The sequence below is a fragment of the Podarcis pityusensis genome (assembly GCF_964106645.2).
Source record: "Podarcis pityusensis genome assembly, chromosome: 1".
NCBI lineage: Eukaryota > Metazoa > Chordata > Lepidosauria > Squamata > Lacertidae > Podarcis > Podarcis pityusensis.
Window position 1 is genome coordinate 115,932,919 of NC_138028.1, and position 22,850 is coordinate 115,955,768.

Below are 22,850 nucleotides of genomic sequence, written 5' to 3' on the forward strand. Positions count from 1 at the left end.
GTTTCAAGAGATTCAGTCCCAACCCTTTCCTGACAGTGCAATCCTACACAGGTTTACTCAGAAGCAAGTGCCACTGAGGTCAATATAAGGCTTGTTCTCAAGTAAGAGGAATGTTAGCAACCACCTGATATGCCAGTATTGGCAAGACAGTTCTACCCTAGTAATGACTACCGCACATCATTCTCTGCTCAATTCAGGATGCATTCAATCATTCTACTGTTCTATTTTCAGGGTCAGAAGGATGCTTTCAAAAATAGTTGGATTTCAAGAAAATGCTTTTGTCCTTCAACCTTTATGCGTTGAGAAAGATCAGTCATATTCTTCCATTTCACAGTGCAATGAGCATCCCAATTCTCACAACATGGGCATAATGGTCGGAAATAATAAAGCCCATTTTGTAAGGGTGCAATAAAGAGAGAACATTTCATCATATCTTACAAATGTGTTACTAACCTGGAAAATAATCTGTTTCCCCCCCTGCATATACTCTATGGCTACAATGGCAACATCGTGTTTTTTTTCACACACTTCCTCAAATTATCACAGAATTTAGTCCCTATTTATGAGATGTGCTTATAAGGGACCACTGGTTACAGAAATCTACCAATTACTGAGGAAATTGATATCTTGATAGAAGTAATTTAGATTGTGCCTGCAATCCTATACCCACTTCCCTGGGACTAAGGCCTATTAGCACAATTAGACTTACTCAAGAGTAGACACTGTCTAGTACTTGCACTTTGATGTGCTTTCAAACTGCTAGGTTGGCAGGAGCAGGGACCGAGCAACAGGAGCTCACCCCGTTATGGGGATTCGAACCGCCGACCTTCTGATCGGCAAGCCCTAGGCTCTGTGGTTTAACCCACAGCGCCACCCGCGTCCCATTCAAAATGTACCACAAACTTAAGATTGTATAGATCCCACACTTGAGTCAATATGTGCCAAAGAACAAGAATTGTTTCAGGAACATATGCTACCGAGTTAGGGGCGCCCTCTCACAGGCACCATTCTCCCTCTCCAAAAAATGGGGGTGCCCCCAGTGTTCCAAACAATCAGGGGGCAGAGGAGGCTTCTCTGGCCAACTCCTCCTGCTGTGAAAGCTTCCTCTGGTACGCCAAAGAAAAAGTTATCCAATGTTTCATTCCAAACTCAGCCCAGTTCTTTTATGGTAAAATACTGATGTGCATGTTAAGACCATTTTGTATACCTTAATTCACATTATTTCAGCTGCAAAATTGGTTTGACTTTTTTTTCTAAATAAGAGTGAGAATTATTGTTTGCACTTTATTGTCGGCATATTGTAGGAAATGAGAAATGGGACTTGGAACACTGGGAGCCACAATCATAGGGCAGAGAAAACAGAACGCAGGAGGGGGAACGGGGGTCCCGTTTTCTGACTGTGCTGATTAATTGGAAAAAGCCAGCGTTACGCGTTGCAAATTTGTGCATGCATCAATTACAAAGGCTACCACTGAGATTCGCAAAACTGTCAACTAGGAAACAGAATACAGCAGAACTAGCCTCACAAACAGGAATAAGCAACTGACAGTCACTATATAACTATATCTACCCAGAGGTAGAAGTCATCTGTCTTTTGAAGCTATCAAGTCCTTCTACTATTCTGCAATTTAATTTGAAGTTACAATGCTTCCTGGGGGATTTCCTGGCATTATCTGACAGCATTATCTGCATAGCAAGCGCCTGTCAGGAATTTATTGCATGCGAGAAAGAACTAAAAATATTCATGGTAAAATGTTAGTTCATTACCAGTAGCGACCGATAGGACAAAAATTGGAAGCACGGTTGTAATTCACTTCACTTTCTGCTACAGATCTAACTTACAAACATGCCACTTTAGACAAGCAAAATCTTTAGAGAGAAACTACATGACGGCTTCACTTTGAGCCATCTGTTACCTAATCTGTAGCTGGGAGAGTGTGACAGAGTCAGTAATCAAACACCAGTATCTGCTTTAGGCATGGGTGAAAAAAGAAAAGCACCATATTATGAAGCCATTTATAACCGTTTCACTTGAATAGCAGTCACCTGTTGGATAAAAACGTAATGCTGAAAAAATAGGAGGCCTTGGAGGAAAATTATTTCTGAATTCCATTGTAAAAAAAAAAAAAAAAAAAAGAATGGGTAAAACCATGACCTTTCTAGCTAGTATTTCAAAATGAATCATATATTTCCTTTTCACTGAAATTTAAACTATTGTATTTAGCCACTATTTTATTAAAGGAAAGCGGGGTGGGGAATCCATTGGCAGGCGTGCCAGATTGGCTCTACTGGTGAACACGCACTGTGCTAACCACACCACTGCCTCCCCTTGGCATGAGTAATTCAGCTGTTGGGGAGTCAGGTAAATACTGCTACTGTTTGGAATCCCATCTAAGAACCTACTTTATCCAGAAATTGCTTAAACTCCCATACCCATGCAGCAGCTAGAGTGTTGGCCCTGTCTCTATGAGAGCCTTCTTCAACCTGATTCCCTCTAGGTATTTTGGTCTGGCCCCAGCCAGACCACCCATAAATTTATGCCCAAGGTGCACAAATTTCCTTTCCTTTCTTATTGCCACTCACAACCTCCTTTCCTGCCAAAAGGTACCCAAAGAACTGCAAAGCAATATAATGAAAAATCAATCTGAAACAATGAAATGGGACAAAATGTGAAAGAGCAGGACTAGCCAACACTAAACATATCTTTTTACTAGCATTCTGAAACTCAAACACAAGTACATTCTGAAACTCAAATACTCCATAATTGTAAGGGAAGTGTCCAAACTCCTGCTCACCACCAAATTAATATACCTAAAGTACGCACAAAAAGCAGAGGAAGTTGTATCGGTCCATTAGAAAAATTCCAAATTCCAGAGTCAGTTAATGCCTTTATTAGATCTAAACAAAATGTCGCCAGAGTAAGAAAGCTTTCCAGTTCTCCATAACTCTTCAGTGGGATGGATGTTCAGCAAAGTTGGAGTGAGGGGAAACAATTTACTATAATTATTTACTTCGCCCTCTATCTTGCAAGGAACATTTTCCCTTTGCTTACAACTGGAGGCATATCCAGGCAACTGGGAGATCAGTCATTTCTTGATTCTGTGTCCTGGTTAATCCTAGACCCAGCCTCAAACCTGTGTTGCACCTGTTGTTGTTTAGTCATTTAGTCGTGTCTGACTCTTCGTGACCCCATGGACCAGAGCATGCCAGGCACTCCTGTCTTCCACTGCCTCCCACAGTTTGGTCACCTAGTTGGTTTGCACCTAGTTGGTTGGTCACCAGTTTGGTTGCTCCTAATAAAGCCTAATAAAATTGTGTACAGTCTACATTAAAACTATCAATAAATGCAGGTTTTTTTGTCTTCAACAGCAACCCAATTTTTACTCTCACCAGCCCCCTCTTAACATCCAACCTGATGAGAACGCTCAAAAGTTTGGCCACTATTTTACGGCATTTGTGGTTGGCTCTAATAAAGTTATTGTCCAGCCTGAGAGATGGTAATGCTCAGCCGAACTTAATTGCTGGGAGTGTTCTATTAAGTAATAATTACTTAATATTGAAGAAAGGGTTGTTTTTTGTTTTTGTTTGAAGAAGAAGAAGAGGAGGAGGAAGAAGAAGTTGTTGTGAAATGGAAGGAAATTGGTTCTACAAGCGTAGGATACTTTCAGTGCCACATGCTGGTGGCAAATACAAAAAGACCAGGAATTCATAAACTAATGAAACTCAGGCCAAAGCACAAGTAAATACTGTCATTTCAGTCACTGTAATATTAGTTGCCAGTTACCGTCCACCTTGCTTGGGCTCAGGGCTATTCTGAATAGCACTGAAATTGTTTAATTGCCCTCACAAAATTGGTAGCGAACAGATAAGGAGTGCTCCAACAACAAAGAGATTGTGAAAGAGACAAAACTCTCGCAAGGTGGGCGGGGGGGCGGTGGTTCTCCACTAAACTCATTCTTTCATCTCACATTGATGGAATGTTGCCCTCAACAATAGATGTTCTGTCCTTACAGAAGAGCTGTTAACTGTACACATTTCAATTATTATTCAATTACGTTTATTTCTCAGCAGGACGACACTTTTTGTCTTTGCAGACAAAAGATTAAATGTACCGCACCAGGATATGCTCAAGTGTAGTGTTCAGTTAACAATCAGATTATCTGAATACACTAGTTTAAAGGTAATAAAGCTGTTGATTGTATTAACCAAGGTTATTTCTCGAAAATATGATTTACATACTAACAAATATGGATAATTTTTACTTTTAGGTAACAAAGATGGTAAAAAAACCCCACAAATAGCTGGAGTTAAATGCTTCAATGAGTAACAGAATAGGTCTCCATAGTCAAATTTAACAAAGTTTATACATACATATATATTTAGATTAGCCCGTCTCAGGTTCATTCATCTTTCTGGATGCCACCACTGAAGTGTAGTGAAATGTCACTGGAAATCATCCTGCACTCAAAGTAGCTAACTTTTAACCAATGGAACTTGCATTATTACTGCTGCAATGCATCAATGCCACAAGCAACGTGATGTAAACACAATGTGCTATAAACCAAGTATTGCTATGATATATTGATTGCAATAGTAAGGTAAAGGTAAAGGACCCCTGGACAGTTAAGTCCAGTGGAATTCAACCATGGGATGCTGCGCTCATCTCTGCTTTCAGGCCAAGGGAGCCGGCGTTTGTCCACTGACAGCTTTTCCAGGTCATGTGGCCAGTATGACTAAATCACTTCTGATGCACAGGACACCGTGATGAGTGCTAAAGCACATGGAAACGCTGTTTACCTTCCCACCACAGCAGTACCTATTTATCAATAGTAGCAGCAGTCAGAAGCAGACCACCATCCTCACTTCTCAAATCTCACCCTATGTATGATGTAAAAGTACCTCCATTTGTGCTGCTGGTCATGCACAGGGCAGGGCTTCAGTAGTTACAAAAGCGCTCTTCCATTCAGAAAACTATGGTTTGTGAAGTTGCAAACAAACAAGTCTCTAGTTATGGCATAAGAACAACTTATAAGAAAACTGAACAATCTTGACAACAGAGATTCAGTACAATTTAAAGCCTAGGACAGGCATGTCCAAAGTCCATTTTGGGGGCCTAATCCTGTGGCAGTTTATTTATTGCTGTCAAATCCTAAAAAAAAGCTCAACAACTTTGGTCTGCCCTCATGCACGTTTACTTCATCAATTCTGGCCCTGGCCTAGGAGTATGGGCTGGGAAGTACACAATTTAACATTCATTTAACAAAAAAACCCTTTCGATTTAACATGGTAAGGACTTTTGATGTTCATGCAAGCTTCCTTGTTAAGTCTAATTCTGCAGGGCGCAAGTCCAAAGCCAGCCCAGCAAAGTCTATGGAAGGAAAACAGCACAGTGATTGTGAGCTTGGTGAAGCTTCTACTCAAACAGGCAACTCGATCAAAATAAGCTACTTCTTATCCTTTCTGACATAAAATTGGCATGGACCGTCCTCAGAACTGTCTCCTCTACACTGCCAAGTTTCAAGACAGTCGGCAGAACCATTTTCTAGCAATATTATTGCCTGATTTTTAAATTATGGTAAGTTGAGATTCTGCTGGTTCACCTTCAAGACCACACATAAGATAAGACAACTGTGGTCCTATAATCGCTTTGGGTGGGATTCACCTCAAGAACCCTGTCAGTGGAAGACCTGTACAATCTGTTCACAAAGACTGAAATCCTAAACACTCATATGGAAAGAAGACTTGTTAAACTCAGTGGGTCTTATTAAGTAGTAGATGAGCATTGGGTTGCACTGACAGTTTTGGTAAGTGACTGAGTAAGAAGTCTGTTTTCAAAAGTTTCAGAATCAGGCCCTAAGCACTTTGAACAGCTGGCACACATAACCCTCTTGTTTACATGTAACGGATTGTGGCCATTTACCTCCCCCCCCCCCAGTCATTTTGCCACTGCCCTACACTGAGCCAAGTAATGTCATCCGAATCCAGGCTTGTGATTTATATCTCTCCAGAACCACCAGGAGCTGTTGTCTTATGATTTACAGCTTGTGATTTCTCTGAAGAGAACTACGCCACATTCCCAGTTCCAGACAACATGCTAAGTCACCCCATGACTTAGTTCAAGTGCATCACAGCAGCAAAGCAGCCAGGGAGAAACAAAGCAGCCACCATCTCTTCTCTGGGAATCCACGTTTGCTTGTTCACATTGAGCTATGGTTTGGCTTAATCTTATATGTGAATCAGGTCAACCAAATTGCTCAGACAAGAGCTTGCTACTGTTTAAACAGGAAAGCCTTCAAAATACTGATCCAATTGCCATAATGTTATGGTCGCATCCATAAAATAATTCAATATTTCCTGCTCTTTATGGTTGTACTGTACTTCTGCTTCTCTCCAAATATCTTAATTTTTTCCTGCTTATTCCCTTCAACTGAATGCATTCTTGTTCCAAGTGAGGATCATCTCTAGTCCAACTCCTTGCAATGCAGGAAAATGCAGTTGTCCTATATGGGGATCAAACCTGCAACCTTGGCATTATCAGCACCATGCTCTAACTGAGCTATCCACTGACTGCTAACCAACTGAGCTATCCACTTGTGTAACAAGCTCTGTCTTCCATGTTCCATGGCAAAGCCAAGCCAGAGTTAATACTGTCCTTACTCACCAAAAGGTAGGCATTTATATAGTGGCCTCTTTCTCCCACGCATATCCCTAGTGGCAAAATAAGCCTGAGAGCTCGTTCACAGGAAGGCTGCACAAAGGAGAGCGAGGGTTTGTGGGCCTTTTCAGAATAAGGTAGAAAGGGATGGGTAGAGTAAGAAACAAAGCTGATCACTGCTGCCATTTTTTTCTTCTGCGCAGAAAGCTTACAATCCATAACACTATGGAGGAGGCCATTATATTCTTAGTTCACATAGTGGTTCAAGCGCTGGACTAACACCTGGGAGACCTAAGGGTTCAAAGTCGCACTTGGTCATTAAGTTCCCTGGGTGACCTCCAGCCAGTCACTGCCTCTCAGCCTAACCTACCTCACAGGGTTGTTGTGAGGGTTAACTGAGGGAGAGGAACCATGTATGTACGCCTCCTTAAGCTCCATGGAGGGAAAAGGTGGGATAGAAATACAATGAATAAACAAACAAACAAGCCCGACAGAGGTCACCAGCACCTGAGAGTGCATCACAGAATACAACCCAAAATATTGTGCAACTTATGTTGTGCATTAGCAAATGATTCTTCCTATCTTACAACAGGAAGTCTGAATCACAACAGCTGGAATCCAAAGGCATCATTGTGCAAGTAGGAGACACTATCACCAGGTTAAAATAATTAAAAATTAAAAATCACTGATCTTTCCTTTCTGCTGCAAGCCTTGATGGTCCCCCATGCTGAAGAAGCAGTTTTGGGGTACATACAAGAGGCTGCAGCAGAAAAGGGGAAAGCCACATTCTCTAAGTTGAACTCAGCTTAGAAAACAGGATCCAAGCCAGCACATTAGCCCTCCTGAGAAAAAGAAGGATATACACAATTCATAAGTTATTCCACATGGGTTGGACATTGCCCGTACATAATTCTGAAATGGCAGCCATTCATCCAATAAAGTGAAAGGATTTTATTTTTAATTTGTATTTTAGTTTCATTCCACCTCAAGATCAGTCCTGCAGTTAATTCAGCTTAATAAATGTTGTCCTTCATATTAGATTGCCCGACTGAATTCTACACAGGGCTACATTTCAGTTCGTCCGTCATTCAATACTTTTTTGTCAAGGTTGCTACTTGTTTAGAGGGTAGCATTTGGCATAACAAAACTTTTCACCGTTGTGGGGGGGAAGGTTAAAAAAAAAGCTTTCTTTGAGTAAGACTTCAGGAAACTGCAAACTGAAGCCAACTTCAAATAGAACTGAGGCAAATGAGTGACTTAAGTGGGTAACTCATACTGTGTGTGTGTGTATGGGTGTGTTGAAAAGGAACTGCATTGGAAACATAAATATTTGCTCTAACTTACATTGAATTAATGAGCTATACATCCAGGCAACTAGGCAATGCAACATGACAATGAAAGCACATCAATTTATCCTGGAATACAACCAGCGTTAGAAATTCAGATACATAAAAGAGGTGCCAAACAGCTCCTTAAACCAAGGTGACAGTTGCCAAAATGGAATGTCTTGCTGCCATTTTGGGGCAAGACAGCTCTAACAAGTCTTTTTCTTCTTCTTCAAACGATGGACTGACTTTGACTGATTATCAGTTAAACATCTGGCTAGTTCTGATGACAACCTTGAGCTAGGTTAAGAATTCTGAGAACTTAAAAGAAGAAAATGATGCAGGGACAGTCTACATATATATTGGCCTATTCCTACTTTCTTTTCCCCTTAATGTGGACACAGACCATTCATAACATAAGAATATTCTTCACAACTGTGAATAGGGCAGTGGGGTGGAGTTAAGTGAAAACAAGCTACAACAATTAAAACTATAACGTTGTTCACCGCTCCTGCTCAGGCTGCACAGAAAAAGCATTTTGGTTCCTGAAATTCATTCCAATGGTGCAGATAAAATATAACGGATAGAATTATACAGGATGTGTTGCTGGTGTGTGAAAAAAGACAAGATCCGATGATCCGCAGGCATGCACGTCCAGATGTTGGAGATGTCAGGCGCCATCTTGGTGCCCAGGCATCTTCAGTTGGTTGCAAAATGCACCTGGCTAATTTCTATCACTGAATACAACAAACTTCAGGCTACATTGTTTTATCCTATCTTGTTTCTTTGCAGTTCCTCAGCAGCCTCTAAAAGACAAGGTCATATCATGTGGACAAACTAAAATCAAATTAAGGTAGGCATGGATATACGAGTGAAGGATGGTTGTTACATAAGAGAATGATATCCAGTCCCAAGAGATTATGCCATGGAAGCGGGGGGAAACCCTGCTCAAATCTCTGAGCCAGTGACATCCAGTTAAGATTTAGGTGTTCCCAAGATTATGAACTAACGATCAATCATATAATGAGAAGCTAGTGCCACCAGGGCTCAGCAGCTACTGAAAATTTTATTGGTGGACACATTAACTGGTTTCTTGCACTTGTGACTCATTGTTAGAACATTAGAAATTATAATGTGAAAGAGAAGCTATTTATTTAATTATTTCCAAGCAGGAATGAGTGCACAACCTTCTAAAGAGGCTCAGGCACATTTCCTGACAGATTGTTAAATTCAAGTTACACTGCAGGTTGGTGTTCGACCTTGGAAATGTGTTTCACTACAAGAAATACAAATGAGGTATTCTGGCTTTATTTCCTGATGGTGAAAGGCTTTTTATTAGTCAACAAGAACACCCACAGTGTTAAGCAGCCTCACAACAATTTGATTGTCGAATGAAATTAAAGAGATGGGAAGCCTTAAAGATTATAACATTGCGCATTAGAAAGGGTGAGCCTGTCAAAGCAGTCTTTCCCAAAGAGCCTTAAATAACAGCAAGGATAAACAAATGTTTCACAGCATCTTGAGCAAACTAAAATTGAAACACAATTCATCTAAGAAACCTAGCAGAGAAAAAAAGAAAGGTGATGGTTTAGTGTGCCAACTTTTCCATCAAAATTTTAAAGCTCGTCTTCTCCAACATGCAGGAGCAATTAATTAAGCACAGATGTGAAATTGTACTTTTGCAATGAGAAGAATGTCCCAATTTCTCTTACAAGGCGAAAATAAGCAAACTGAGCTTTCAAAACGGTTTTACTTCATTGCTACCGAGTTATGTTATATAACATCATGCCCCCACGCCAGTTCTGGGTGTTTAAGCTTCATCTGGAGGTTTATTACAGCACAGTATCAGCATCGGATTACAACTTTTTAAGCATGCACACGCAGCTTCTTTTATCATGATACAAGGAAGGTATCGCATCCCAGGCCCAGCTTTTCTGATGACATCGTTAATGCAGAGAAAATGCTCCCGCTATGCAGGAAACACACATCTTGACTGCAAAGGAAAGGAAAGGGATGGGGGGGGGGAGAAACAATCCCTTCTGTATTAGTATTATCATCCATTCGTGTGCCAGCGAAGAAATGGAGGGATAACAACCCTGTTAAGGCAACAACTCCCCTCTAAAATAAAACAACGCAGCATCTTTTACCACTCTAGTTTGAAAAGGCAGACTTGCCCCAATGGGCATTTAAGGTCGTGAGAGGGGGGTACGGGGACGCAAGCATGTGCATCTTCCCGTGTGCGCGCACCTGCACAATCCAAGTCATTGGAGAGTGTGCCCACGAATACAGACCTGCTCTTCTTCCTATGCCTGTCTGGCCGAATCCGAGTTGGTGGGTGGGTGCAGGCAGAGCGAGAGGGAGAGGCCTGCGCGTGCCTGCATGCCTAGCTCTCTGCTTTATCTATCCCACCCGGAGAGCCGGCCAGACAGGGACCGGTTCTCCCACCCTGCGCGCAGTTTCGTCCCGGCGCACGCAGCCATTGTCCCCCCGCGCCAACGCATCGCTCGCAGCATGTGATGCGGCGCGAAGCTGACACGGGCAACTTGGCGGGCTCCTCGCCGGCTCTGCGGCGGCGACGTGCCGCTCCTGCGTGGCACGCGTCCGCTAGGGGCCCTCGGGGTCTATCCAAGAGGCTGGCAGCGGGGCGTGTGGGGGGAAGAGCGGGGAGGCTCCATCCTCCTCCGCCGACCCACCGCCGCTCCCGGCCTGCGAAATCCCCTCAGACGCGGAGGGAGCAGGGCACAAAGGCAACCCCCGGCGTTACGCCGCTGCCAGCCCGGGCGAGAAGGAGAGGAAGGGAGCAGCACCTTACCTGGGCTGGGCGCAAAAGGCGCGCGCTCGGGCCGCTGCAGCAGGAGGATGCGGGCGCTTGGAGATGGATGAGGGTGCATGGAGAGCGGCGCGCTCCTCCTGCCAAAGGAACGCGTGTGGCGTCGTCGGCTCTTCCTCCTCGCTGGAGAAGGAGCTGCTCCTGCTGCGGGCGGCTGGAGGGGGTCCCCCTCCTCCTCCGTGCAGCCTCGCTCGCTCGCTCGCCCGCCCTCAGCCTCGACGACTCCCGCCCCTCTCCGCACGGAGCAGGCTGGCCTGTGCCAAGACCCGGACGCGTGGAGCCAGCCGGAGCGGGAGTCAGTGCCAAGTCATCCTCCCGCCCAGCTTGGAAGAGGCAGCAGCGCGGACTGGAGAGCAGAAGGGCGGCGGCGGCGCGGGCAACCCACCCATCCAGGCGCCCGCCCTCCCGCCCTGCTCCGTCCAGCCCCCCGCGCTTTCCCCTCACTTCGCCTCAGGCTGGAGACCCGGCACGCGCCGCCGAGAAATGCCAGCCGAGGACCCCGCGGCGCCCGCTGCTCGCTTGGAGAGGGGGCTGCCTCTTCTCTCTCCGCCCCCCTCCGCGAATCAGCTCAAGTCTTCGGAAGGGAAGCGGTCGAGGGAACCCTTTTCGGAAGACTGTGTGACGCACGTATGAATGTGAAATCTGCATGCACACCTACATGCAAGCATAGGGGCATGTTTATATTTGCCAGGTGGCTGCGGGGAGCGGGAGGGGGGAGTGGAGGAGAAATTCGATTCGGCCTGCGTTCCAGTGAGAAGCTGCCCACTTCTCCAACCCATACAAAATCACCAAAACAACACTCTCCCTTCAGATTTTGAGATGCAACCAAATAATGTTGTTAGGAGTTTGTGGGTGCCAGACAACACCCCCCCCCCCGTGTTAGGAGTTTCAGCCTCCCTTGTGTTAGGAGTTTCTGGAGGCCGGACACTGGACCCCAGGAATCAGCAAATGTTAAAATATAAGCCAGGCTGGTTTCCTGATGGGCCAGTAGGGGAACAAAAGGAAGGTGATGAGCCATTAGGAAAGCCAAAGGGGGGGCGGCGGCTTTGAGCCAGACTGCAAAATGGGAGGGCCCCTCCTTCAGCTCAGAAGACAAAGGCACTAAGGCAGAGTTTCAAGTTGAGCTTAAGGGTTGGTGGAGTTTTTGGTTTTGTGACCTAGAGGGGGAAAGGTTGCAGGCTGCTAAAGGCAGAGAGCTGGAGGGAGGGTCACATCACCATGGCCGATGTCTGTTCCAACCCCTCTGTCACAGGCTCAGGCCGTATATATATGTAAATAAACCATATATCCTAAAGACACCACGATCTGTGTTGTGCCTAATTCCCAGAGGGAAATACAAACCCTGGGTGACATAGGCGTAGCCAAGGGAGGGGCAGCTACCCCCCAAAATCCTCAAAAAGCAGTACAAACATTTAACAAACTGAGCTTCTGCCCCCCCAACAATAGCCTGCCCCCCAACAAAAGCCTTTACATTTGAAAGGAAATGTGCATTTTTAAAGGACGTCAGCAAAAAAAAATCTCAACTTTTTGTGCCCCCCCCCCATCAAAAATCCTGGCTATACCCTTGCTGGGTAAGCATTTTATTTCCCTGGAATCTCGCATCACTCGGAGATTGGAGTGGTATGCAACAAAATGCAACCAAAATACATGTTTTGGGGGAAGTATACGTTCATAAAAATGCATATGTCAGTAACACAAATACATTATGTTAAGGGAAATTGCTTGCCAAAAAGACATTGTTTCTTAGGCAAAGCCACATACAACAAAATGTACATTAAGAGAAATTTGCACCAAGATATACATTTTCATGAGGATTTTAAAACAAAACTATAAACTGCAGGAACTAAATCTAAGATTTCTTAAAAAAACGAGGAACCGAGAGAAATGGAAATTGACAGATTCATCTATCTGTACTTGGAGGTTATATGTAAGGTGCAGGGGGAGGAGGCTAAGGGAGGAGTATATACCAGTGGTTTTCAACCAGAGTGCTGTGGCACCCTGGGGTGCCTTGAATGATGGTCAGGGGTGCCGCAGGCAACATTGGCCTCTGTCCCTCTTTCCTTCCCTCCCTCTTCTGATGCCCTCTCACATCTCTGCCTCCCAAAGGCTTACATAGCTGTTTGTTGCAGCAGCCCTGACTACAAGCTCCCCAGGCAAATGGTACCTCTGGGACTGGCCAGGGAGTGTTCCCCAGGCCCCTGTGGGGCAGTGTGAGGAGGCACCTCTCTTTGGGGCTGTGGGGGGGGCAGCTCAGAAACCAGGGGCGGCAGTTGCGGCTGCTCTGAAGACTCCCAAGGAGAGGGGAGAAGAGAAGACACTGAGGGAACACTCCCCAAGGGAGGGTGTTCAAAAAGGGGTGAGTGGCTGCCAGCTCTGCAGGCAAGGGGTGACATAACGGGACTCCTGAGCCCCACAAAATGTAGTTGGTCAATGCTATTTTTCTAGAAAAAGATGTGCCGGAACTCACCATGAATGCCTCCCTTGTTCTCTTTTGATGGCAAAGGTGCCCACCTGAGAGATGCTGGAACTCAGTTCCAGTGAATTCCGGCTGGGGAAAAAGGCCCCAAGAGGGCTTATGAAAAAGAAGGTAAATGAAAACAACAACAAAAGCCCATTAAAAAGTAAAGCGTCAGCATCATGGTGAACTAGGAGTCAAAATAATTAAAATGTTTTCACCTGCCACCCAAGTCATGGCACTGGACGAGTATGGCAGAGGAACATTCCAAAGTCAGGATACTACAAGCTAGAGGGTTAGCCACCAATCTGACTTCTGGAGGCATGGCTTCCAGAGCTGAACCAACCATTGTGAAAGCAATATAAAAGGCATGCTTGTATTTTTGCTCTCCGCAAACATGAAGTGAATATAAGCAATCTCCATAAAAGCAACCATATTGGAAAGCCTTGACCTACCAACCTTGAGAAGAGCAACAGGCTGGGGTTTAAGATGCTGTGAAGTTCCTGTGCTGTAATTTGGCACTTCAGTACTGGGGAATGCCCACCAGACTACAGATACATGGACGAAGAAATGCCACATCAGGATCAGACCTCAGGTGGTACTAGTTCCATAGCCAGGGAAATTGTGAAGGGGATTGAACAGTACACCAGAAAAGGGAGGGTGGGGAGAGAAGGGAATCAATGCAGAATAGCTGGAAGCTTAATATTGATAACCTGATGCTCACCCTTTGCTCCTTTGTACTTGGTTAAACAGCTCTGGTGGGAGGCATTTTGACAAAGCAAACACTTCCAAATGACCTGCATTGCAACAGCATCTTGCATATGCAGTTAATAAGACTATACAGATCTAGAGGATAACACAATTAGAGAGCAGTAATAATCAAAAAGTGTGCATCATGCAGGAGAAGACTATAGGACACTCTTGGCAGAAGATTGTCAGATGACACTGGCAAGGCAACTGCGTCACACATTCTAGAGGGACGGTAAATCAGAGCTGGCCAACCATTATATCTGCCATCTGCATCTGAAATAATTTTCTCATTATGCGTTCAAGGTGGTTTGCCTAGTATATCAAACATATACAGTCGTACCTCGGCTCCCAAACGCCTTGGGAGTCGGACGTTTTAGCTCCCGAACGATCGAAAACCATAAGTTGTTTCGGAAGCTGAACATCTGACAGGGCTTCCGCAGCTTCCAATTGGCTGCAATAGCTTCCTGCAGCCAATCAGAAGCCGCGCTTTGGAAGTCGAACGTTTTGGAAGTTGAACAGACTTCTGGAAGAGATTCTGTTCAATTTCCAAGGTACTTGAATACTGAAGGTTCTTCTCCAATTTCACTTATCAGAGTCCGCAACATTCACCTTCACCGTACCGGTCTTGCATCAGAACTAGCACGGACAAAATGCTGGCTTTGGAAATTCCAGCATTTGAGAATGCAGGATGTTGCCAATGGCTCCTGGCATGTTCTGGGACATAGCCCAGGGGAAACAGCTGGTGCTGTCATGGCCTTAGGGCTTCTCTGCTTCCTGCACTATTGATTTAGGGTAGTCACGCAAAACTGGAAGTGCAGAAACCAAGGACTGTGGGAAATGCGGCTTTCTTAGAATTAATGCATACCATTCATTAAGTAATATGTGTTCTATGCAAACTGGTTGACATGTTCTGGCTATATAGTTTGTGATGGAGATGGAAAGGAATGGCAAGGAACCAGCTGACTGATGTTTTAGTGCAAGTGAATTGACACAATAGCAGTGCATTTGTGGTTAATTTATTTCCCTTTATCAGTCACTCCACAATGCTTCCCCTATGCTACCACATTATTGCTGATCAGAGGAGCTACAGGGCAATCAAAGTGGGACAAAAAACAACAACCCAGAACCTTTGTGGTATGAAATGTCACAGGTAGTTATGAGATATGCAACCAACTGGGAATGAAGCAATATGGTCACCCCAAAACTATTTTGCCAGTACAAATAGTTTGGAAAGCAGGATCACATATGGCTATCCTGATAGCATCATGAGCACAAATAATGATGAATGTGCAATGAAAAAGACATCTGCAGTGGATGTAGAAGCAAATCTTGTTGCTCCATACCCAACCTTTTGTCTGTTTCCCCTTCCATGTCTTGCAAACTCCCAGGGAAGAATTTGACATCATTTCGAATTTTGGCTTGCCAGGCAGGACAGTCTCCGCTCTCCTTCACCTCCTTCACCTATGCGCAATTCTGGGGATTCGCCCAGCCCCACTCAGAGCCAAGTGGGGCAGGGGGATGTGCAGGAGAGGGGTGGGCAGGAGGCCCCATTGGACAACTGAAAGTTACTGCACACTGATGCAACTAATTTTTTGACTCTCACTCCCATTTTATTATTCCGTTGGTCCACATATATTATAGTTATGTCAGCCATAGTATTTAGACTTCAGCAATTGGCATATCCCTGAATGTCATTTGCAAGTTAAACTTCATATTATTTATTATTTGCCTAATTTTAGAAAGCAGTGATTACACGATGCCTTAGCCCTGTAAGCTACCCCTGAAAGCACAGGCTATTTAGTGGCAAACTAAAAAAAGATCTTATGCTATATGACTTGCATGCCACCGACCTGACAAGCCAATCAAAAGCAATTACATTTCGCAGGGTTAGGAGAACAAGACAAGCGAACCCTAACAACAGCTTGTGCAGCTGTCATTAATGCGGCAGAGAATGACAAGTACAAGCAACACACAAGAAGGGGGAAATGCTTAGTAACCCATTTAAAATGCAAGCGTGACAAAGGTTAGTGCAGCTGCAAATAGTGACTTTTTAATCTAAAAAAACATGAAAGTTTTGCAGTGAAAACCAGCTGCTTTTTCACTATTTGGTGCAAGTGTAAGATCACTGTCTCATTCAAAATACAGTCGTACCTTGGATCCCAAACGCCTTGGGAGTTGAACGTCTCGGCTCCCAAACAATCGAAAACTGGAAGTGGGTGTTCTGGTTTTTTAATGTCCTTTTGGAAGCCGAACATCCGATGGGGCTTCGACGGCTTCCAATTGGCTGCAGGCGCTTCCTGCAGCCAATCAGAAGCCGTGCTTTGGAAGTCGAACACACTTCCGGAACAGATTCCGTTTGACTTCTGAGGTACATTAAAATGAACCTTCTGTTCACACACATATACACAGTTACTGTATCAGTACTACTACTACTACCTTAGAAGCAGAGAAGATATTTTGCATGAAATAGGTCCCCATTTCAATGGCCTGGGATCTCCAGATAATGCTGGAAAATACCTCTGTCAAAAACCCTGGAGAGCAACTGCCAGTCAGTGTAGACAATATTTAGCTAGATGAACCAGAGGTGTAACTCGGTAAAAGGCAGGTTCCTATGTTTCCAATATAAATTTACCACCAACAATATGTAAGGAGATTTTCATTGGGCAGATAAAACAGTTGTGGGGGGGGGGAGGGGAGAGGTTTGAAGGGTTGAGGACGACAAATACAACAGGTTGTTGTTGTTAATACCCCACCCATCTGGCTGGGTTGTCCCAGCCACTCTGGGTGGCTTCCAACATAATATAAAAACATAATATAACAGCAGACATTAAAAACTTCCTGATACAGGGCTGCCTTCAGATGTCTTTGAAAGGTTGTGTAATTGTTTATCTCCTTGACATCTGCAGGGAGGGCATTCCAAAGGGCGGGTGTGACTGCCGAGAAGGCCTTCTGGCTGGTTCCCCATAACTTCACTTCTCTTCTCCTCCTTCTCCCTGCGTCGGCTCCGGGGGTTTTCCTGGCTCCGGAGCTATGCTGGGCAGTTGGCCGGGCGCTCTCGTGCCTGGCTCAATTTGGGTCGTGGGGTGTGTGTGTGAGAGTGGTTCCCCCAGTTGAAGCGCCAGGCATCCTCGGTTCCCCCTTGGGGGCAGTGGCAGTCTCAGCAGCCTGGAGACAGCCTGGTAGTGCAGTTGGCTCTGGCTGGCTTCAGGAGCTGCTTGCTGCCATGGCGCCCACCATTTTGCCTCACCGGAAGTCCCCATATGATGTGTCTTGTGCCGTTGAACCCATCACGCAACATTCATTCCCTACTAATAAATCTACAACACTTAAAATATAAATCCGGGGACATTAAATGAAATCTGGGGACGGATTTTGTCCAGGGACAGATTTGTGAATCCAGGGATTGTCCCCGGGAAACGGGGACGTCTGGTAACCATACTCTAAAATGCAAAGGAGACTGGGGCAGGCTGCAAGGCAGAGGTGGGGAAGTGTGCTAGTCAGTTGTCACTAAACTACAACTCCCATGAGCCCCAGCAAACATGGCCAACGACCAAGGTGATGGGAGTTGTAGTTCAGCAACATCTCGGGACTGAATGTTCCTCACACCTGCTGTAAGGTCTCTAATTACTGTTAGTTGAATTACTTCAGAGATCCCAAAGCAGAACAGGGCCGTAAAGACCCACATCAAAGAATCACAAAGGCTCTAAGAGAGGAGGAGGTTAGCACACTAATGGAACGTAGGTCAGGAGGGATAAGTCCCGATGAATGAGGAAACCAGACTGAAGAGTCAGAGGGAAAGGGAAACTGGGAAAGAGCATAGGCAGAAAAAGGGAGAGTTGCAGAACCACAAGGCCTGAAAATCATATATTGATTTGGAATAAATAGTTAATTTTTGTGCTCCAGGTTTTCAGTAGGCACAATGTTGCAGACTTAGTAGTGAAAACTTTCCACCTTGGTCTCTTGTGTAATATAAGCTACAGAAGCTGTAAACAGATGCACTGAAATAAAGATTAAGAGAGTCTTAACCAACAGATGTTCCCCTGAGATTATGACTTCCTGTCTTCAGAACAAGACATGCCAGATAGTTAAAGTTATATCCCTTTGCTGACACCCTAGGGTGATTGTTCAATGGAACAGTGCATGCCATTCTCTTACAATAATCCTGGCGTAGTTTAAAGCATCCCTGGCTAAGACTCCCTGATCTTTCTAGGTGGTGTGGATTTGTTAATATTAACTTTGATTGGAATATTTATGCAGTCTGGGTTTGAGAGAGAAATTATATTTTGTTTGCATTTCGATGAGAAACTACCTGATTTGTACTTTTTGAATAAGTATGCTAACCAAAACACAATTAGACTGTGAAATGTACAGTTGTCTGATTCTGGGGTGCAGTTATCCAACCAAACGATGTGCACAAAAATACTTATATTGAAGTCATAAAATGCATAAATTGGTGAAAAGAACGTACAAAAATGCAGTATGTTTTTCGAAATGGCACACAAAAATGTGTACATTTGGAGAAATTCACCCAAAAATGCTAATGAATTTTCATGAGGATTGTTTTGAAAAATGCAAATTGCCACCAGAATGTGGAGAACTGAAATTAAGCTTGCAATGACAAGGAACTGAAAGAAACCGGAATTGACAGATTTGTTCATCCGTAGTGCAGTGGATTAATCAGAGGATGGAATGAATTCAGGAACAGTTATTACTCCACAATTGTATTGTCTAAGCAAATACATACTGCAAAGCACTTGCATTACTAATTCCCCCCCCCCCCCAAAAAAAATACTCCATTCTTCTTCCTGCAGAAAAAGAACCAATAGAGTATCACACCACTTGGTGCACCAATAATAATAATAATAATAATAATAATAATAGATAGATAGATAAAATATAAAAGGAAACAGAGCAATCACACATAAACACTTGTCAGAGGAAAGAGGATTAATTGCTAGAAGATCTCCTTAAGGACATACATTTTGGACCTCAATGCTGTTCTTTAGGAGCCAGTGATGAAACATGCAGCATTCCTCTTAACATCTAGGCAGCACCTGGGGTCCTATTACAGATGAGAAAATGATATTGTGTGACCATAAAAACATAGTAAAACATAAAAATATTAAATCTGGTAGAAGGTATCTGCTCATCCTGATAATTATTGAACAATTAGCTTTACACAGACTCTTCAAGAGCTTCTAAGAAGAAAGACACATTGCAACAAAGAATAAACACTGTAATTCAGCTTTTAGGCCAGTGATTATCACAAGATAAATACTTTGTATATTTAATGCACAGGATGCTAGTGAACACTGTAAAATGGAAGGTCCTTCCCCCAAAATACACACTTTGAAAACTACTTTCAGCTTCTTTGAATGTGAAATTACAGCTAAAATACAATGGATTATACTTTGAAGCCCTTGGAGGATGCTGTAAATTGCTTGCGTAAGGCATTATCAATCTTCTTTAACCTCAGCATCTGACAAGAAAGAATCACTGTCCCTGAAAACAGATTTCTTTTAAGCACCACGCTCAGCTGCAGTTATTAACTCTTAGAATGGGGTACAGTTTTCAGGTTTCTGTTTTATAACAATGGTGTTTTTATGTAGATTTCTGAAAAATACTGGGAATAACCTCCTGCGAGGAATTTCAGATGTGATGTGCTGTATCCAACAAAGCCATACTTCAGAGTAGACCTATGAAATTAATAGGCATGGCTCAATTAAGCCCACTGATTTCAGTGGATCTGCTCCAAGTATGAGTAAGGCTACGTACGCTCCATACATTTGAAGCACATGATTTCCCCCAAAGAATCCCGGAAACTGCCATTTAACCTTACAGAGCTACAATTCCCAACAGCCTTAACAAACTACAACTCCCAGGATTCCTTGGGGGAAGTCATGTGCTTTAAATGTATGGGGTGGATGTGATCTTAGTTGGGTCCTCACTCATTGCATCACATGGTTAGGGGAACACCTTGTATGTTATTTCTTTTATTCCAACAAAAGAGACAAAAGTTTGTTTTTTTAATAGGACAGCGGAACTGTCTCTGATGACTGACGAACAGTGCAGCTAAACAGCTAAGCTTCTCCCCTCAGGGATTATATCCATGTTCATTTGGAGCCACAGTTGTACCTTGGAAGTCAAACGGAATCAGTTCCGGAAGTTCCAAAACGTTCAGAAACCAAGGCGCAGCTTCCGATTGGCTGCAGGAAGCTGCTGCAGCCAATCGGAAGCTGTGTAAGCTGCGTTGGACATTCGGGTTCCAAAGAACATTTGCAGACCGGAACACTCACTTCCGGATTTGCGGTGTTCAGGAGCCAAAACGTTCAACTCGCAAGGCGTTCCAGAACCAAGGTATGACTGTAGTTCCTTGCTACCTCACCAAAGACTAAGTTGAGTAATAATGGACAATGAAGTGATGCCCTCTTATAGATCAGTAATTGGTTGAGAAACAGGAAACGGAGAGCAGGAATAAATGGATACTTCTCCCAATGGAGGAACGTAGAACTTCCCAACTGTGGCAGACTTTGGGCTCTCAGATTTTAGTGGCACCCTGTGTGATGCTAAAATTCGCAACAACCCCCCTCCACCACTCATGCTCTATTCTACAGCATTGCTGCAGCACCCCCCGGCAGTGCTGCACATAGTATGCCTGCACCAGTCAGGCTACCCTAAAACCGCCTCTGCATCCAAGGATCAGTATAGGGGCCTTTGCTTTTTAACTTGTTCACAAATGATTTGACAGTCAGGAAGCCAAGTTTGGCAATGATACCACACCAGTCAGGTTTGTTAAAACAAGGGCTTGCGATGAGTTTCAAAAGGCTCTCTCCCAACAGGGTGGATGGGCAGTAAAATGGCAAATTGCAATGTATTTAACGTGTAAAATGCTGCACACGGGGGCCAGTAATCTTAATTTCACATAGACAAATCATGGGGTCTGAACTGAAAGTGACTGACCAGGAATGAGACCTCTGGGGTCATCATGGGTAGCTCAATGGTGATGTCACCCCAGCATGCAGCAGCTGTGGAAAAGGTGAATTCCGTACTACAAATCGTTAGGAAAGGAATTGAAAATAAAACTGCTAATGTCATAATGGCATTACACAAATCTGAGGTTTCACATACCATATTTTTCGCTCCATAAGACGCACTTTTTTCTCCTAATAAGGGGAAATGTTTGTGCGTCTTATGGAGCGAATGTGTGATCAATTGCTGGCTCCCTTTCCGGCCCCAGCCCATTGCCCAGGCCTCCATTGCTGAATGTTCTGCAGATGGAGGCTGTTTTTTCCCCAGTGACATGTGACTGACTGATTAGATTATCTTTCTGGAAACTGTAGAAAGGCTCCCTTTCCTTTCCTAAAGAAGCTGCAGAACTGTGAGTTGAACCCCATAAAAACAGAATATTTTCCCTTTGCAAAGTAAGCTCAACAACTTTGAGCTGACCCTCAAAAGAAGGGATTTTTCCCCTTTGCAAAAGAAGCTGCACAACTTTGAGTTGATCCTCAAAAAACCGGGGCTTTTTCCCTTTGCAAAAGAAGCTGCACAACTGTGAGCTGATGCTCAAAAACGCAGCTTTTTGCCTTTGCAAAAGAAGCCGCACAACTTTGAACTGATCCTCAAAAAAAATGGGGCTTTTCCCCTTTGCAAAAGAAGCTGCAAAACTGTGGGCTGATCCCCCCAAAAAACAGGGCTTTCCCCCTTTCCTCCTCTAAAAATTAGGTGTGTCTTATGGTAAGGTGCGTCTTATAGAGTGAAAAATACGGTAATTGGAATACTGTGTATGGTTGTGGTTGCCTCAACTCCAAAAGGATACTGTAGAGGTGGAAGAGGTTCACTGAAGGGCAACCAAAACGTTCAAAAGGGTGGAACAGCTCCCCTATGAGGCAAGTGCAGACTGCATTTTCCTCTCTGTCTCACTGAGTAAGTTCTGATCACTCAGCAAGGGGTTGGGGCAATTTCCCCTATGAAGAAAAGTTGGGGGGCTTTTTAGTTTAGAGAAAAGGTTGGAAGATACAGAGTGTATAAGTATGGAGAAAGGGGATAGAGAACAGTCATCCAAAGAAGCTGAATGTTGAAAGGTTCAAGACAAAAGATTGCATAGTAAACTATAGAATTCACTTCCATCAGAGGTAGTGACGGATGCCTTTAAAAAAAGGATAAACAAATCCAAGGCTTAAAGGGTCATCAATGGCTTTGTTTTACATCCACTGCTGGAGGCAATATGCCTCTAAATATCAGAACAGCAAGTCAGGAGAGGGCTGTTTTCCTCATGTCCTGCTTGTGGGCTTCTCCATGGGCATGTGGTTAGCAACTGTGACAACAGACTGTTGGACTAGATGGGCTTTGACCTGATCCAGATGGCTACTCTTACTCTTGCATGTACAATTAAATGTTTAAGGAATCCTTCTGTCCAGAAAAAGGAGTATTATTGAAATGTGCAAAGGCTGACTCTCATGGAGGCTGAAATGTGACGGCTTCCCAGCAGTGTTCTCTGAGAGGTTGTGGACAGGAGGAAAGAGCAAGGCTGCTGCTGCAGCAATTGACACAGAAGGAAACAGCTGCGATAACAGATGTCACCCATTGTGTGCTTTGGCATGCCTGTTCTTACAGTGCTCCCTTACGTTACTACGTTTGTTCTGGACCAGAGTCTCTAAACATGTCTGTCAAATGCTCTTTGTGTCCAGGAAATAAGTCCTGGAAGAAAAATATCTGACCGTAGGAGATATTTTGTTTGTTCCCCTATGCTAGGGGAACACAGTGATCCTGGCTCACGGCTCAATTCTGCCAGAGGACAGAGTGCTGTGAATACAATGGTACCTCAGGTTAAGTACT

The 22,850-nt window shown here is 44.1% G+C and overlaps 1 protein-coding gene across 12 annotated transcripts in view; it reads right to left on the bottom strand.

Moving 5' to 3' along the window:
- OSBPL6 (oxysterol binding protein like 6) overlaps positions 1 to 12,082 on the bottom strand; it is a 97,803-nt gene extending 85,721 nt beyond the window's left edge. For 5 of the 12 annotated variants that reach the window (XM_081023647.1, XM_081023645.1, XM_081023635.1 and 2 more), the window contains exon 1: positions 10,793 to 12,082. The gene's annotated coding sequence lies outside the window, so the exon portion shown is untranslated. Of the gene's footprint in view, positions 1 to 10,271; positions 10,508 to 10,792 lie in introns of those variants that run through there. The other 7 variants (XM_081023638.1, XM_081023636.1, XM_081023637.1 and 4 more) reach the window with 3 other exon arrangements.
- Between the last annotated feature and the right edge of the window lie 10,768 nt (positions 12,083 to 22,850).